The 19,811-nt window shown below is 38.6% G+C and overlaps 1 protein-coding gene across 37 annotated transcripts in view; it reads right to left on the bottom strand.

Moving 5' to 3' along the window:
* The window catches only part of SOX6 (SRY-box transcription factor 6), a 658,308-nt gene that overhangs the window by 527,411 nt on the left and 111,086 nt on the right, over positions 1 to 19,811 (bottom strand). Inside the window, exon 1 of one of the 37 annotated variants that reach the window (XM_045370384.3) lies at positions 8,481 to 8,545. The exons of the other annotated variants lie outside the window; for them this stretch is intronic. The gene's annotated coding sequence lies outside the window, so the exon portion shown is untranslated. Of the gene's footprint in view, positions 1 to 8,480; positions 8,546 to 19,811 lie in introns of those variants that run through there. 37 annotated transcript variants of the gene reach the window in all.

The raw sequence follows: 19,811 nt of genomic DNA, 5'->3' as shown, positions 1-19,811 counted from the left end.
GGAGGGTCGTTTAAGGTGAAGAGTTCAAAACCATCCTGGACCCCCGTCTCTACAAAAGAAATTTAAAAATTAGCCAGGCAGCCAGGTGCAGTGGCTCACACCTGTAACCGCAGCACTTTGGGAGGCCAAGGTGGGCAGGTCATGAGGTCAGGAGTTCGAGACCAGCCTGGCCAACATGCTGAAACCCCATCTCTACTAAAGATACAGAAACTAAGCTGGGCATGGTGGCGTGTGGCTATAATCCCAGTTACTTGGGAGGCTGAGGCAGGAGAATTGCTTGAACCCTGGAGGTGGAGGTTGCAGTGAGCTGAGATCTTGCCACTGCACTCTAGCCTGGGTGACAGGGCAAGACTCTGTCTCAAAAAAAAAAAAAAAAAAATAGCCAGGCATGGTGACACACACCTGTAGTCCCAGCTACTCAGGAAGCTGAGGCGGGAAGCCCACTTGAGCACAGGAGGTTGGGGCTGCAGTGAATTAAGATGACGCCACTGCATTCTACCCTGGGCAACAGAGTGAGATCCTGTCTCAGAAAAGGGAAGGGAAGGAAAGGGAAGGGAAGGGGAGGGCAGGAGAGGAGAGGAGAGGGGAGGGGAGAGGAAGGGCGGGAATATTTAGAAGACCCCATGTCATTACTTTATAAAGGTATTTTACAAAGGCAGCTTATCATTATGAACCAAGATCAAATTACAGACCACAAGCTTCCAAAAACTATTTACAGAATCACCATGTGACTTAATCCCCAAAATTTGTATTTTGACATCTTCACTAAAGAAATATTCCGGCCGGGCGTGGTGGCTCACGCCTGTAATCCCAGCACTTTAGGAGGCTGAGGCAGGCCGATCATGAGGTCAGGAGATCGAGACCATCCTGGCTAACACCTTCTCTACTAAAAATACAAAAATAAATTAGCCAGGCATAGTAGCGGGCGCCTGTAGTCCCAGCTACTCGGGAGGCTGAGGCGGGAGAATGGCGTGAACCCAGGAGGCAGAGCTTGCAGTGGGCCGAGATCGCACCACTGCACTCCAGCCTGGGCAACAGAGCGAGACTCCGTCTCAAAAAAAAAAAAAAAAAGAAAGAAATATTCCACATACTTTATAAACACAAGGCAGCATGGCAACCTGACAAAAATCAAATAAAAATTTCACAGTGAGTAAAAAAAGAATATATTTTGTAACTTTTCACCTAATAAACTTGTTCTCCTTTATTCCTTCATGCCCGTTGCTTTTCTTATCAAAATAAACTTCTTTGAAATAACTTTTGTTATTTTTAAGATCTTTTTTTTTAAGATCTTTTTTCTTACAGCCTGTGTGATTTCAGAGATAACTAGTTAATAATAATAGTTTTTAAAAAGGCAAAGGGTCCTGTATGAGTAGGTCTGGAGAAAAAAAGTCATTATCAAAACATAATCCACAGACTATCTATATCAGAACTGCTTAGAGTGCTTATTAAAATAAAAAATTTGTGAGCGGGTGCGGTGGCTCATGTCTGTAATCCCAGCACTTTGGGAGGCCAAGGTGGGCGAATCACTTGAGGTCAGAAGTTCGAGACCAGCCTGGCCAATGTGGTGAAACCCCATCTCTACTAAAAATATAAAGATTGGCTGGGCATGGTAGTCCTGGCTACTCAGGAGGCTGAGGCAGAAGAATCACTTGAACCCGGGAGACACAGGCAGCAGTGAACCAAGATTGCGCCACTGCACTCTGGCCTGGGTGACAGAACGAGACTCCACCTCAAAAATAAAATAAAATAAAATAATTTTAAAGATTATTAAAGCTCCACCCAAACCAATCAATTCTATGATTCTGAGAGTTGGCCCATTAATCTAATTTTAAGCATTCTTCAGATAATTCCTAGCACACTAAAATTCAAAAACTCCCAGGCTAAAGAGAAACTGTGCTAAATGAGGGTATGCTCACAAAAACTTTTGTGGAAAAATGAAAATTTTGTAACTCTGTAAAATGTCTTATTTTACAGAAAAGATTCCCAATGATTTTGGAGTTCCTGTTTTATAAAAATAAAATAACAATGTTTTCTTAAATATAAGGAGGTATTAGAAACTAGACATTGGAATTTAACTAAAAAATTAAGTCTTAGTTAATTGCAGGGTGCTTTTTAAAAAAATCTGAGATAAAGATACAAGCAATTCTTCAGCAATTCAACTAATATTTCTGAGAGCCCACAGGATGAACAGCATGAATATGGATATCTAGGGATACAGGACAATAAAGCATAATCCCAGACCTCCAGGAATGGCATTTGGATTCATTGTAAGATAGATGCTATAGTTAGAATAGTCTTGCTTTTGCAGTACACTATCATATCCAGAAAGAGAAGAGGATTCCTATCCTTGCTGAGTTTTCTCTTCCTGAGTTCTGCTCACAAAATGGAGTAACAGTAGAGTGGCAGAGATTTAAAAAGCAATCATTTAACAAAATCTTGCAAATAAATTTTAATTTTTAAGACCATACCTCTTTTTAATCAGTGTATTTTATATAGAGTAGACATATAGAAAAAACTGAGGCAGGGCCATTCTTTGTACTTGTTCTAGATAATTAAATCAAGATAAATTTAAAGACAGCAAAAGATGGTCAACTTTAATCCTCATTTTTTAAAAGTCTTCTTGCTACCACTCTCAGTACCACTCCCTCTTAACCACAAATAATGACTTCAGTAATGAAGCGCTGTAATTTAAAAGTATCAGGCAAATAACAGCAAGTAACTTAGATGAGTTGACACCGCCTGTTGCGCAAATATGTACTTAGACTATTATAAAAATAACAACTGCATTATCAACTGGATACAGACCAGAACAACTTATGGGAATACAGAGAGTCAACATAGTCTCAACTTGCATGTATGTGGCACTTTACATTTTTCAAGCATTCCTAAATTTGCAGTAGAAATTAAAAGGAAGAGAGATGCTGAAAGAAGAGAAAATAAAGATTTGATAACTATGGGCTAATTATCTAAAAGTCCTAATTTCTAGAGTAAATCATCCTTACTCATCATTTACTGGATGCTTACTCTGTGCCAGACACTGTATTAAGCCCTGAGAAAACAAAAATGAATGCAGTAGAGTTGGTGACTTCAGGGAGTTCACAGCCTAGTAAAGAAGACAAATAATTACAGCTTTGTATGCAATATGTAAAGAAAAGAAAGCAGATTATAAAACTATATAATGTCACTTTCTAAAATAAAGAAAATACTTTTAAAGATGAGGATGTTAACATTTACTTCCCAAAGTTTTTGTGGGGATTTGACATATGAAAATGCTTACTAGATGCGGTATGCCTTCCATAAATGTGTTTCCCTTTTTGCTTTTTCCCTAAGACTCAAATGAAATGAGCTCAAGTCACATCTTAGGTGATGTGGTGGCTAGTATAGTCACCCACTTTTTAAAGAGGAATGCCTTAAGGGTACAAGACCCTACAGTTGTGTCCTTGGCAATGCTACCACATTATCACACCTAACAAATAAACACTGTAGACCCACTAGGAGCTTAGTTGCACACTACAGGTTAGTCCTTCTCAACCTTACCTTAGGTCTTTTGCTCACTCTCAAAAACAAAGAAACAAAGAGGATCATATGGAGAGATCCTGCTTATCATTTTACTGTATCTTCTTCATAACAATTTGAAGATTTCACTTTGAAGTCCAGACAAGATCTGGCCTAGCCTCGGAGGTTGCCTCACATTCTAAGTAAAAATATCAGGGATAGCAGAATGAAATGTGCCCAAGTTTACAGGCAAGGAAACAGACATACAACTCTCTTAGGACCACATGACAAGTTGCTGACAGAGCTTTCATTTGAAGTCAGAGTTTCCCATTACTAGGCATATGACGTAAAGCCAAAAAGGGGGGATAAAAATTATATTCACATACTTTTTAAAAAGTAATAAAAGACTATGTTCTTAGGAAAAGGACTGAGAGGAATAAGCTGTTAACAAAGGCTGCCAATGGGCATGGGACAATAGGTAAACACTATCTTTCCATTTTTCACATTTTTCTAAATTTCCTTAATGCTAAACATTTTAAGTTGGAAAAAATAAATTAAGCAAAAAAAAAGTATGCAGTTCTACTATTTTATACAGAGTTCACACTTGTGAAGGTCACAATCTTGAGCAATATTCAGAGTATTTTCTAAATTGTTATTAACATGCAAGTAAATCTTCTAATTAATAATGTGAGTTCTATATCCTACCTCCAAAAATAAGTGAAAGTTTAAAATACAGGCAACTCACTAGTCATAATATTATGTCATTATGTGGTTATTAAAACTTTTATTTGGAACCTAGACAATAGCATGAGAAAACATTTGTGGTGTGTATCCACTGTATTATATAATAGACATAGTCAATAGAGTTATCTAACTATCTTTAAATCATCAATATTCCTTTGAAAGTATGGTCTGAGATAGATTAACTACTTTTTCCTTGATAAATAACTTCAATTTAAAAATGCAACACAGATTCATTGCTAAAACTGAATGGATAACACGTAAAGCAATTAGTCCAGTACCCTGGCAGTTAACAGGTATACCTCACATAGCTAACCTCTTAGAGTAACAATGGCACTTCAAAGTACGAGTTTTTTAACCTTCTTAACTTTTTATTCCATTACTTCACACTCTACTAAAACAACAGGAACCAGAAGGCAGTCTAGTATAGTCAGAGAGTGAAGGCTAGGAGGCAGATCTAGCTTCAAACCCTGGTTCTGACATTTAGTAGATATGTAACCATGGGCAATTATTTAATTTCTCTGCATTTTAGGTTCCTCATTTGTAAAATAAACACAATCTCATCCCACCTACCTTAAAAGATTTTAAGGATAATAAAATGAGATTACCTATATAAAATATCTAGCAACATACTGAGCCCACAAAGTAATAAGTGTTCAACAACTTTTGGCAATTATTAGCAGGAAAAATAATTGCCAAATTTTCTGTAAAAGGTCAGACAGTAAACAATTTAAGCTTTGATAGCCAGTCTCTACCCAACTCTGCCATCATAGAGCCAAAGCAATTATAGAAATTACATAAATAAGTAGGCATAGCTGTATTCCAATAAAATTTTATTTACAAGAACAGGTAGTGTGCCAGATTGGGCTCCCTGAACATAGTTTGCTTAACCCTGCTTTACTGGAGATATCTAAATAGTTCTCTTATCTATAAACCCCTAGGTATACTCCTTTAATAATCATCTCTTTTAGATCACTATTTTACAAAGTGTGTTCTATATACCACTTGTTTCCTGAGATCTTAATAGATATTATGCCTTAATAAAATTCTATGTTCATATGAGTTTAGGAAGTTCTGAGTTAAACAGATTTTGGTTTTGGTGCAAGCACTAACCAAAAGAAAACTACAATATCAGACAAAAAAGGGTTAAAGACAAAGAGCATTATTAGGGATAAAGATAATAGTAACAATAATAGTAACAGTAATAGTAATGATTAAAAAGTCAATTCATCAATAAGATATAACAGTTCTAAGTTTATATAAACCTAATGCCATATTCTCAAAATATTTAGCTAAGCTTGCCAGAAGTATAAGAGAAGTTCATAACTGAAAGTAAAAATTTTAAAATGCTCTCTGGAAAAATGATAAAATAAGTAGACTTTTAAAGGCAGAAAAATGTAAAAGATTTAATTAATACCATCAACAAATTTGACCTAATTGACATATTTATCATAGTACACCCAACAACTGCAACAAGTGCACAAAAAACAGTATTTTTAGGCAAACATCATACCATGATTCTTAATAATAAAATGTCAGCAGCATTTTCTTTGAGATAGAGAATGCAATAAAGATGCCCACTACTTCTATTTTCAACATTGCATTGGAAGTATTAGACAGTACAATTAGACAAGAAAAATACATGCAAAATATAGAAATTTAAAAGAAGAAATCAAATTGCCACAATTTGCAGATGATATTATTATATAGAAAGAAAATTCAAAATAACCTACAGTTGAAGAATTGTAATTAACAAATGGGCTTGGCAATTTTGTTTTATGCAAGAGGATTCTACAAAAAAATACATTGTTTTTCTACATACAATCCCAAGCAAAATGAAATTTATAAATATCATCTATATAAAACTATCACAAATATCAAATACCTAGGTAAGACTTGTAATGAAAGATATGCAAGGCCTCATTGCAATAAACTATGTAACATTTTTGAGAATAAGTTAAGACTCAGCAAGTGGAGAGCTATACTACATCATGGATCAGAAGACTCAAAATTATAAAGAAGTCAATCTCCCCAAATTAATCTAGAGATACCAGTGCAATTCTAATCTGAATTCCAACTGTGTGTGTGTGTGTGTTATGTGTGTGTGTGTGCATAATACGCTAAGTTCATTTTGAAATTCATATGAAAATCCAAACATCCAAGAAAAGCCAAGAAAATCTTGTGCACAAAGAATAGACTTGATCTATCAGATATCAAGATAAACTATAAAGTAACAGTAATTAATACAGAGTAACTGGCACAAGAGGAGAAAAACGTTCCTTTGGAACAGACTAGAGAGCACAGAAAAATGAATAAAAACTAAGCAGGTATATGTACTTGATTTATAACAAGTTGACACTATTGAACAATGAGGAAAAAATAAAGTTTTGGTTTTTGTTTTTTCAATAAATGATGCTGGGTCAATTAGACATTCATATGAAAAAATAAAATAAAACTTGCTCCCTATCTCATATCACACGACGCAAAGATCAGTTCCAGGTGGTCTATGGGTCTAAATCAAAAAGGTAAAACAATGACTAGAGATTCTTAACTTGGGATCAGTAAAATCAGTAAAACTAGGGGTTCTATGGAAGGCCTTCAAAGGTTCCATGAACACCTTAAAGTTATATAAAATGATTTGTATGTTTCTGGAGAAATTACCCATATCTTTCATCACCTTCTCAAAAAAAAATACACTACCTAAAAATGTAGCTTGAGAATGTCCTCATGAACTTAGGGTAAGAAAAGATTTTTTAAACAAAATATTTAAAGCATTACCCAAAATGGGAAAAGATAAATTTTATTTGATTACATAAATAATATTAAGCATTTCTGTTCATCAAAAGACACCATAAGAGAGTAAAGGCATCTTTCAGTGTGGAAAAAAGGTATCTACAAAACAGAAAGGATGCCATTGGTGCCACTACTTAGGAGTTCCCTGGGCCAGTTCTGATGTTAACCAGAGCTGCAATGGACAGTCCCATGTGAGTGCAGACTCACCTTGCTCGTATCTCATCCCAAGCATTCACTGAACATTCTGCCACCTTCTGCTTCATGACCTTCTCTGAAGGCCATGGAAATATGTTTAGCGAAGCACAAGCTCAGCTTGGAAGATGGGGTAGTAAACACCACTGGAAGAAACTTAATCAGCATTGAATAAGTGCTTCAGATTCTCCTCCTTCAGGAAGGCTTTCTGTGCTCTTCTCAGAGGTTCTAGAAGAATCCAGTTCCCATTGCCTATAGTGTGACCTTAATAAGAAGGAGGCTTTTTCCTTCTTCCAAACCTCACTACTCCCTCACTTCTACTTCCTGGGATTATCTCCCAAAAAGCTATCTGTACCCTAGTGCTCATCACAAGGCTCTACTTTTGTTGGAATCCAGACTAAGACTATGAACTGGTCTGTATCCAGAATGTATTAAAACTCCTACATATCAATTAAAAAAGACAAGAAATTGAATAGAAAAATGGACCCAAAAATGGATTCATAAAAGAGGATTTCTATATGGCCAATAAACATCAAAATGTGCTTAACTTCATTAATATTTAAGGAACTGAAAATTAAAATTATAAGATGTCACCTCATAGCCACCAGAATGTTTAAACTATAAAGACTGATAATATAAATAATGGGAGAAAGTATATGACAACAGGAACCCTCATACACTGCTAGTGGAAGTGTAAATTGGAAGAATTTGTACAACAACAGCTTGACATTATCCAATATAGATAAAAATACCACATCCTATCATCCAGAAATTCTACTTCTAATAATTTATCCAACAAAGGTGCAGGCACTTGCACACCAAGTATACAAGAATGCATTATTCACATTAGTCCCAAACTGGAAATGTCTGTCAACAGCAGAATGGGCAAACTGTGACATAATCATAGAATGGAATACTATAAAACAATGAAAATGAGCAAATTACTGCTACACAAAATAACAAGAATGTATCTACAAATCTTATATGAAATGAAAGGATCCAGAAACAAAAGGATATATAAAGTCCATTTATATAAAGTACAGAACAGACAGACCAAACAGTGTGTTGTATAGGCATGCATGCTCTGGGAGTGAAAGTATAAAGAAAAGCAAAGAAGTGATTATCATAAAAGAAAGGTATTGATGTTTCTCCCTTTGGAGGAGGAAGGGGAGTAGTGGTTGGCATCAGAAGAATAAAGGCTTCCAGGTAACATAAACATTCTATTTCTTAACCTGGGTGGTAGTTACACAGATACTCACTTTATGATAAAAATTCTTCTTTTGTGCACATTTCCATTTTGTATTTGGGTATTATATTCTATAATAAAGAGGTTAAAAACAAGTTTTTCTCAAATGTCTAATATTTAAACATATTATAAGCAACCTAATTCAAATGATAAAAATACAAACTAAAACAATGAGATATCAGTTTTCACCTGTATGGTCCAGAGTATACAGAAATAAGCACTCTCAAACATTATTGTTAGGAGTACAAATTGATACAGCAGCTGTGAAAGGCAATTTGATAATATTTATTTAAAATTTAATTGAATATAACCTTTAACCCATAATTCCATCTCTATAAATTTTTCCTACATAGACATTTATACAAGAACACAAAGAAGGATATACAAGAATATTCACTGCAATATTGTTAGTAATACCAAAAGATTAGAACCAATCAAAAAGTCCATTAATGAAGACAGGTTAAATATGTTATACTACACCCAGACACTGGAATATAATGTAGTCAGTTACAAGAAATGAGAGGCCAGGCATGGTGGCTCATGCCTATATCCCAGCACTTTGGGAGGCCGAGGTGGGCAGATCACTAGAGGTCAGGGGGTTCAAGACTAGCCTGGCCAACATGGTGAAACCCCATCTCCACTAAAAATACAAAATTAGCCAGGCATGGTGGTGCATGCCTGTAGTCCCAGCTACTCAGGAGGCTGAGGCAGCAGAATCCCTTGAACCCAGAAGGCGGACATTGCAGTGAGCTGAGATCCCGCTATTGCACTCCAGCCTGGGTGACAAAGCAAAACTCTGTCTCAAAATAAATAAATAAAAATAAAACAAATAAAATGAATGAGAAAGTCTACACATCCTGATACATATATCCTCAATATGTATTGTGAAACTTTTAAAAAGTCATATACAAGCAAATGTGTATAATAAAGTACCATTTGTGTTAAGGAAAAAAAAACAAAGGGGTTTCAAGATTGCAGACTATAGGCATCTGGTAGGCCTCCCACACAAAGAAGAATCAAAATAGGAAGTCGATAATCATACTTCAAATAGATAACCTAAGACAGAACACTGAAATTCAATAGGGAAGTAATAGGAAACACCTAAGGTAAGGAAGGAAAGGGAAACCAGGCAGCCTGCTTGGCAGTATCAGATGGGAGCTTGGAAAGGCTCCCCAGTGTAGGGAAAATGGAAGTGAAAGATCCTCAGTGGTCCACATTCCCACAGTGAACTCCTGCACTCCTAATCATAGGGGAGCTTGTCGACCTTGGTGTGCACTGAGACTAACATAGGAAGCTGCCAGGAGACCATGTGACAATATGGCTCCAAAGAGGGAGCTCACATTGGTTCTCACACACTGCCCCAAGTCCTAAGCAACTACAGCAAGATGCCATTTTGAGAGCCCAGCACCCTCTAGACTGCATCCTGCCTTGGAGCCCAACAGCCCCTGCATCTCCACATCCCTGGATCCCCATTGACACTCTCCACCTGCAGCCAGTCACTGCTGCTGGCTGCCACTGCCAAAGCTGAAACAAGAGCCACTGGCAACAACCCCACCATTCTCAGCAGCAGGGCCATAGTTCATTTACAACCATCCTAAGGACAGACAACCCTGCCCAGAGCCACTACCTGGGGCCGAAGCGCATGCTCCCTAGCCACTTGTCTATAGCTGCGGCCACTTAAAGTACCTCCACAATCCCCAAAAGTAGGGCTGCAGCACAGCCACTGCTGTCCCCACTCAAACATTCTGCCATGAGCCTGGAAATCATCCTGCCCCCACCTATCAAAACTAGTGCCCATATGTACCACCAAGGGGGACTTGGGACAGATCTACCTGGCAGTGCTCTGCCCCACCAAGTGCCACATCATCTGGGTGCTTGGGGATTGCTCTGCCCTATCCACCATCATTGGCTCCCAAGTACTCCTCCTGGGAACCTGAGGACAAGCTTATCCAATCTACCACTACCACAATAGCTGGCACCCACCCACATGTGCCACCTGTGGTTCAAGGACTGTCCACCAAGCCTGTCATAGCTACTGCCAACAAAAGCACAGATCTGTTGTGAGCCGAAAGTTGTTCCCCCACTGCTACTGCCATTGTATCCATGCGACACCCACTGGCCAGAGACCCAAAGACCCTTCCACCCATTCAGGCCACCATTACCATTCCTGACACCCAAGAAGCTACTTGAAGGCCTAAGAATCAGCCCACCTAGATTCACTAACACCAGTGCCAATGTATGACACTCTGGGGCCCAAGAACAGGCATGCTTAGCCTGCCACAGTAACCACTGGGGAACAAGGACTGGCCCATCTGGTGTCCCTGTCTCCAACAAAATATCACCACAGCCTTCACTAACAACCACAGCCTAAGCCACTGAGGAAATCTCAGACACCACTGACACTGTTTACAGCCAAAGAAATCATACAGAGACTACACTAATGCATGTATCCAGGATCAAAGCCAAAGTGCTCTACTCAACCAACCGCATAGATAGAGCTTCAAGGAAGAGTCCTCTGCTATCAATGTAAATTCAGAAAATTAGAATTAATTATTAAACCAGATGTGCAGATATCAATGGAAAGGAAAGATGACAAGTCCAATGGAAAACAATAATTCTCCAGCAACATATTTCAATGAAAAAAAAAACTTATGAAATCCCAGAGAAATAATTCAAAAATAATTATATTAGAGAAAATCAATGAGATACAAGAGAACATGGACAAAAAACAGAAAAAAAAAATCAGAAAAACAATTCAGGATAGAAATGAGAAATTTACCAAAGAGATAAATATCATTTAAAAAAATTCTGTAACTGAAGAATTCATTAAATGAAATTAAAAAATACATTTGAAAGCTTCAATCATACACTATATCAAGTAGAAGAATAAATTTCAGAACTTGAAGACAGGTCTTTTGAAATAACCCAGTCAGATTGAAATGAAGAAAAAACAACTTTTAAGAATGAAGGAAGAGTATGTGACCTGTGAGACACCATAAAGTGACCAAATATTCAAATTTTCAGTGTCTCAGAAGGTGACAGGAAAACAAACAGGATAGAAAACCTATTTAAGAAATTAATAGCTAAAAACTTCCCACATCTAGCAAGAGAATTAGACATCCAGATATAAGAAGCTTAGAGATCCCCAGAAAGATGCAAGTTAAAAAGGTCTTCTCCACAGTACATGATAGTCAAACTGTAAAAAGTTACAAAGATAATTAAAACAGCAAGAGAAAAGTGCCCAGTAACTTACAAAAGTACCCCCATCAAACTAATAGCAGATTTATCAGCAGAAATCTTACAGGCCAGGGGAGAATGGGATAATATATTCAAAATGCTAAGAGAAAAAAAAACAGCCACTAAGTATGCAATACCCAGCAAAGTTATCCTTCATAAATGAAAGAGAAATAAAGTCATTTCTAGACAAGCAAAAGCTGAGGGAATTCATCACCACAGGACAAGATCTACAAGAAATGCTTATGGAGTTCTACCCCTGGAAGTGATAAGACAATATCTACCATCATGGGAAAAAAACCATGAAAGTATAAAACTGGTAGAGCAAATACATAAATAAGTAAGGGAAAGAATTCAAATGTTACCACTACAGAAAATTACCAAACCACAATGTTAAATAAGAGAGAAAGAAAGGAACAAATTGTAGACAAAGCAAACAGAAATCAATTCATAAAACGACAGGAATAAGCCTTCACATATCAATAATAACCTTTAATGTAAAAGGATTAAACTTTCTACTCAAAACATATAGACTGGTTGAATGAATACAAAATATAGTCCAAGTATATGCTGTCTACAAGAAACTCATGTCACCTGTGAAGACACATAGTGACTGAAAGTAAAGGGATGGAAAAGATATTCCATGCAAAGGAATACCAAAAGTGAGCAGGAGTAGCTATACTTATGTCAAATAACACAGACTTTATGTCAAAAACAGTAAGTAAAAAGAGATGAAAATGTCATTATATAATGATAAAGGGAACAACTCAGCAAAAGGATGTAAGAATTCTAAACTTATAGTGGCTCACCTGTAATCCCAGCACTTTGGGAGGCCAAGGCAGGCAGATCACAAGGTCAGGAGAACGAGACCATCCTGGCTAACAAGGTGAAACCCTGTCTCTACTAAAAATACAAAAATTAGCTGGGCATGGTGGTGGACACCTGCAGCCCCAGCTCCTCGGGAGGCTGAGGCAGGAGAATGGCATGAACCGAGGAGGCGTAGCTTGCAGTGAGCGGAGATTGTGCCACTGCACTCCAGCCTGGGCAACAGAGTGAAACTCCATCTCAAAAATAAAAATAAAAAATAAATAAATAAACTTATATGCACTCAATACCAGAGCTCCCAAATATAAAAAGCAAATATGAATAGATCTAAAGGCCTTTCCTCTAATAACTAGAACAACACAAGAATGCCTACTTTTCACCACTCCTATTCAACATAATACTGAAAGTCCTAGTCAGCACAATTAGGAAAGAGAAAGAAATAAAAGGCATACGAATTGGAAAAGGAGTCAAATTGTCCCTCTTTGCAGAGGACATAATCTTATATCTAGAAAAATCTTAAGACTCCACCAAAAACTCTTACATCTGATCAACAAGTTCAGTGAAGTTGCAGGATACAAAATACATATAAAAATCAGAAGTAATTCTATGCACTAATAATAAATTAGCTGAGAAAGAAATCAAGAGGGTAATCCTGTTTATAATAGCTACAAAAAAATATACCTAGAAATAAATTTAATCAAGGATAAAGACCTCTACAAGGAAAACTGTAAAACACTGATGAAAAAAAATGAATGGGACACAAACAAGTAGAAAGATATCCCATGCTCATGGACTGGAAAAACTACTATTGTTAAAATGACTGATATGGGTTGGCTCTGTGTCCCCCCAGCCCACCCAAAATCTCATGTTAAATTGTAGTCCCCAGTGTTAGAGAAAAGGCCTGGTGGGAGGTGACTGAATCATGGGAGCAGATGTCTCCATGCTGTTCTTGTGATAGAGTTCACCCCAGATGTGCTTGTTTAAACGTGCATATCACGTCCACTGGCTCCTACTGGCCATGTGAAGATGTTCCTGCTTCCCCTTCACCTTCTACCATAATTACAAGTTTCCTGAGGCCTCCCCAGAAGCAAAATCCTATACAGCGCACAGAACCATGAACCAATTAAACATCTTTATTACCCAGTTTCAGGTATTTCTTTGTAGCAATTTGAGAATAAACTAATATAGAAATTTCAAAGGGGGGCAGAGCAAGATGGCTGAATAGGAACAGCTCCAGTCTCCAGCTCCCAGCACCAGTGACACAGAAGACAGGTGATTTCTGCATTTTCAACTGAGGTACTGGGTTCATCTCACTAGGGAGTGCCGAACAATCGGTGGTGGTTAGCTGTTGCAGCCCGACCAGTGAGAGCTGAAGCAGGGCGAGGCATCACATCACCTGGGAAGCGCAAGGGGGAAGGGAATCCCTTTTCCTAGCCAGGGGAACTAAGACACACAACACCTGGAAAATCGGGTAACTCCCACCCCAATACTGCGCTTTAAGCAAACGGGCACACCAGGAGATTATATCCCACACCTAGCCAGGAGGGTCCCACGCCCACGGAGCATTCCTCATTGCTAGCACAGCAGTCTGCAATCTACCGGCAAGGCAGCAGCAAGGCTGGGGAGGGGCGCCCACCATTGCTGAGGCTTAAGTAGGTAAACAAAGCCCTGGGAAGATCGAACTGGGTGGAGCTCACAGCAGCTCAAGGAGGCCTGCCAGTCTCTGTAGACTCCACCTCTGGGGACAGGGCACAGCTAAACAACAACAATAACAACAACAAAAAACAGCAGCAGAAAACTCTGCAGTCGCAAACAACTCTGTCTGACAGCTTTGAAGAGAGCAGTTGATCCCCCAACACGGAAGTTGAGATCTGAGAATGGACAGACTGCCTGCTCAAGTAGGTCCCTGACCCCTGAGTAGCCTAACTGGGAGACATCCTCCACTAGGGCCAGACCGACACCCCACACCTCACAGGGTGGAGTACACCCCTCAGAGGAAGCTTCCAAAGCAAGAATCAGACAGGTACACTCGCTATTCAGTGGTATTCTATCTTCTGCAGCCTCTGCTGCTGACACCCAGGCAAACAGGGTCTGGAGTGGACCTCAAGCAATCTCCAACAGACCTACAGCAGAGGGTCCTGACGGTTAGAAGGAAAACTAACAAACAGGAAGGACACCCACACCAAAACCCCATCAGTACATCACCATCATCAAAGACCAGAGGGAGATAAAACCACAAAGATTGGGAAAAAGCAGGGCAGAAAAGCTGGAAATTCAAAAAATAAGAGTGCATCTCCCCCTCCAAAGGAACGCAGCTCATCGCCAGCAACGGATCAAAGCTGGACAGAGAATGACTTTGATGAGATGAGAGAAGAAGGCTTCAGTCCATCAAACTTCTCAGAGCTAAAGGAGGAATTACATACCCAGCACAAAGAAACTAAAAATCTTGAAAAAAGAGTGGAAGAATTGATAACCAGAATAATTAACACAGAGGAGGCCATAAACAAACGGACAGAGATGAAAACCATAACACGAGAAATACGTGACAAATGCACAAGCTTCAGTAACCGACTCGATCAACTGGAAGAAAGAGTATCAGCGATTGAGGATCAAATGAATGAAGTGAAGTGAGAAGAGAAATCTAAAGAAAAAAGAAGAAAAAGAAATGAACAAAATCTGCAAGAAATATGGGATTATGTAAAAAGACCAAATCTACGTCTGATTGGGGTGCCTGAAAGTGAGGGGGAAAATGGAACCAAGTTGGAAAACACTCTTCAGGATATCATCCAGGAGAACTTCCCCAACCTAGTACGGCAGGCCAACATTCAAATTCAGGAAATACAGAGAAAGCCACAAAGATACTCCTCGAGAAGAGCAACTCCAAGACACATAATTGCCAGATTCACCAAAGTTGAAATGAAGGAAAAAATCTTAAGGGCAGCCAGAGAGAAAGGTTGGGTTACCCACAAATGGAAGCCCATCAGACTAACAGCAGATGTCTCACCAGAAACTCTCCAACCCAGAAGAGAGTGGGGGCCAATATTCAACATTCTTAAAGCAAAGAATTTTAAACCCAGAATTTCATATCCAGCCAAACAAAGTTTCATAAGTGAAGGAGAAATAAAATCCTTTACAGACAAACAAATGCTGAGAGTTTTTGTCACCACCAGGCCTGCCTTACAAGAGACCCTGAAGGAAGCACTCAACATGGAAAGGAACAACCGGTACCAGCCATTGCAAAAACATGCCAAAATGTAAAGACCATCGAGGCTAGGAAGAAACTGCATCAACTAACGAGCAAAATAACCAGTTAATATCATAATGGCAGGATCAAGTTCACACATAACAATCGTAACCTTAAATGTAAATGGACTAAATGCTCCAATTAAAAGACACAGACTGGCAAACTGGATAAAGAGTCAAGACCCATCAGTCTGCTGTATTCAGGAGACCCATCTCACACGCAGAGACATACATAGGCTCAAAATAAAAGGATGGAGGAAGATCTACCAAGCAAATGGAGAACAAAAAAAAGCAGGGGTTGCATTCCTAGTCTCTGATAAAACAGACTTTAAACCATCAAAGATCAAAAGAGACAAAGAAGACCATTACATAATGGTAAAGGGATCAATTCAACAGGAAGAGCTAACTATCCTAAATATATATGCACCCAATACAGGAGCACCCAGATTCATAAAGCAAGTCCTTAGAGACTTACAAAGAGACTTAGACTCCCATACAATAATAATGGGAGACTTCAACACTCCACTGTCAACATTAGACAGATCAACGAGACAGAATGTTAACAAGGATATCCAGGAATTGAACTCATCTCTGCAGCAAGCAGACCTAATAGACATCTATAGAACTCTCCACCCCAAATCAACAGAATATACATTCTTCTCAGCACCACATCACACTTATTCCAAAATTGACCACGTAATTGGAAGTAAAGCACTCCTCAGCAAATGTACAAGAACAGAAATTATAACAAACTCTCAGACCACAGTGCAATCAAACTAGAACTCAGGACTAAGAAACTCAATCAAAACCACTCAACTACATGGAAACTGAATAACCAGCTCCTGAATGACTACTGGGTACATAACGAAATGAAGGCAGAAATAAAGATGTTCTTTGAAACCAATGAGAACAAAGATACAACATACCAGAATCTCTGGGACACATTTAAAGCAGTGTGTAGAGGGAAATTTATAGCACTAAATGCCCACAAGAGAAAGCTGGAAAGATCTAAAATTGACACTCTAGCATCACAATTAAAAGAACTAGAGAAGCAAGAGCAAACACATTCGAAAGCTAGCAGAAGGCAAGAAATACCTAAGATCAGAGCAGAACTGAAGGAGATAGAGACACAAAAAACCCTCCAAAAAATCAATGAATCCAGGAGTTGGTTTTTTGAAAAGATCAACAAAATTGATAGACCACTAGCAAGACTAATAAAGAAGAAAAGAGAGAAGAATCAAATAGATGTAATAAAAAATGATAAAGGGGATATCACCACCGACCCCACAGAAATACAAACTACCATCAGAGAATACTATAAACACCTCTACGCAAATAAACTAGAAAATCTAGAAGAAATGGATAATTTCCTGGACACTTACACTCTCCCAAGACTAAACCAGGAAGAAGCTGAATCCCTGAATAGACCAATAGCAGGCTCTGAAATTGAGGCAATAATTAATAGCCTACCAACCAAAAAAGGTCCAGGACCAGATGGATTCACAGCTGAATTATATCAGAGGTACAAGGAGGAGTTGGTACCATTCCTTCTGAAACTATTCCAATCAATAGAAAAAGAGGGAATCCTCCCTAACTCATTTTATGAGGCCAACATCATCCTGATACCAAAGCCTGGCAGAGACACAACCAAAAAAGAGACTTTTAGACCAATATCCCTGATGAACATCCATGCAAAAATCCTCAATAAAATACTGGCAAACCAGATCCAGCAGCACATGAAAAAGCTTATCCACCATGATCAAGTGGGCTTCATCCCTGGGATGCAAGGCTCGTTCAACATATGCAAATCAATAAACATAATCCAGCATATAAACAGAACCAAAGACAAAAACCACATGATTATCTCAATAGATGCAGAAAAGGCCTTTGACAAAATTCAACAGCCCTTCATGCTTAAAACACTCAATAAATTTGGTATTGATGGAATTTATCTCAAAATAATAAGAGCTATTTATGACAAACCCACAGCCAATATCATACTGAATGGGCAAAAACTGGAAAAATTCCCTTTGAAAACTGGCACAAGACAGGGATGCCCTCTCTCACCACTCCTATTCAACATAGTGTTGGAAGTTCTGGCTAGGGCAATCAGGCAAGAGAAAGAAATCAAGGGTATTCAGTTAGGAAAAGAAGAAGTCAAATTGTCCCTGTTTGCAGATGACATGATTGTCTATTTAGAAAACCCCATTGTCTCAGCCCAAAATCTCCTTAAGCTGATAAGAAACTTCAGCAAAGTCTCAGGATACAAAATTAATGTGCAAAAATCACAAGCCTTCTTATACACCAGTAACAGACAAATAGAGAGCCAAATCATGAATGAACTTCCATTCACAATTGCTTCAAAGAGCATAAAATACCTAGGAATCCAACTTACAAGGAATGTAAAGGACCTCTTCAAGGAGAACTACAAACCACTGCTCAGTGAAATAAAAGAGGACACAAACAAATGGAAGAACATACCATGCTCATGGATAGGAAGAATCAATATCGTGAAAATGGCCATACTGCCCAAGGTAATTTATAGATTCAATGCCATCCCCATCAAGCTACCAATGAGTTTCTTCACAGAATTGGAAAGAACTGCTTTAAAGTTCATATGGAACCAAAAAAGAGCCCACATTGCCAAGACAATCCTAAGTCAAAAGAACAAAGCTGGAGGCATCACGCTACCTGACTTCAAACTATACTACAAGGCTACAGTAACCAAAACAGCATGGTACTGGTACCAAAACAGAGATATAGACCAATGGAACAGAACAGAGTCCTCAGAAATAATACCACACATCTATAGCCATCTGTTCTTTGATAAACCTGAGAAAAACAAGAAATGGGGAAAGGATTCCCTATTTAATAAATGGTGCTGGGAAAATTGGCTAGCCATAAGTAGAAAGCTGAAACTGGATCCTTTCCTTACTCCTTATACGAAAATTAATTCAAGATGGATTAGAGACTTAAATGTTAGACCTAATACCATAAAAACCCTAGAAGAAAACCTAGGTAATACCATTCAGGACATAGGCATGGGCAAGGACTTCATGTCTAAAACACCAAAAGCAACAGCAGCAAAAGCCAAAATTGACCAATGGGATCTCATTAAACTAAAGAGCTTCTGCACAGCAAAGGAAACTACCATCAGAGTGAACAGGCAACCTACAGAATGGGAGAAAATTTTTGCAATCTACTCATCAGACAAAGGGCTAATATCTGGAACCTACAAAGAACTCAAATAAATTTACAAGAAAAAAACAAACAACACCATCAAAAAGTGGGCAAAGGATATGAACAGACATTTCTCAAAAGAAGACATTCATACAGCCAACAGACACATGAAAAAATGCTCATCATCACTGGCCATCAGAGAAATGCAAATCAAAACCACAATGAGATACCATCTCACACCAGTTAGAATGGTGATCATTAAAAAGTCAGGAAACAACAGGTGCTGGAGAGGATGTGGAGAAATAGGAACACTTTTACACTGTTGGTGGGATTGTAAACTAGTTCAACCATTACAGAAAACAGTATGGCGATTCCTCAAGGATCTAGAACTAGAAGTACCATATGACTCAGCCATCCCATTACTGGGTATATACCCAAAGGATTATAAATCATGCTGCTATAAAGACACATGCACATGTATGTTTATGGTGGCACTATTCACAATAGCAAAGACTTGGAATCAACCCAAATGTCCATCAGTGACAGACTGGATTAAGAAAATGTGGCACATATACACCATGGAATACTACGCAGCCATAAAAAAGGATGAGTTTGTGTCCTTTGTAGGGACATGGATGCAGCCGGAAACCATCATTCTCAGCAAACTATCGCAAGAACAGAAAACCAAACACCGCATGTTCTCACTCACAGGTGGGAACTGAACAATGAGATCACTTAGACTCGGGAAGGGGAACATCACACACCGGGGCCTATCACAGGGAGGGGGGAGCGGGGAGGGATTGCATTGGGAGTTATACCTGATGTAAATGACGAGTTGATGGGTGCTGACGAGTTGATGGGT

This window comes from Macaca fascicularis, chromosome 14, assembly GCF_037993035.2.
Source record: "Macaca fascicularis isolate 582-1 chromosome 14, T2T-MFA8v1.1".
NCBI classification, from domain to species: Eukaryota; Metazoa; Chordata; class Mammalia; order Primates; family Cercopithecidae; genus Macaca; species Macaca fascicularis.
The sequence above is the reverse complement of the archived record's forward strand: the minus strand, read 5'-3'. Positions and strand labels throughout refer to the sequence as shown.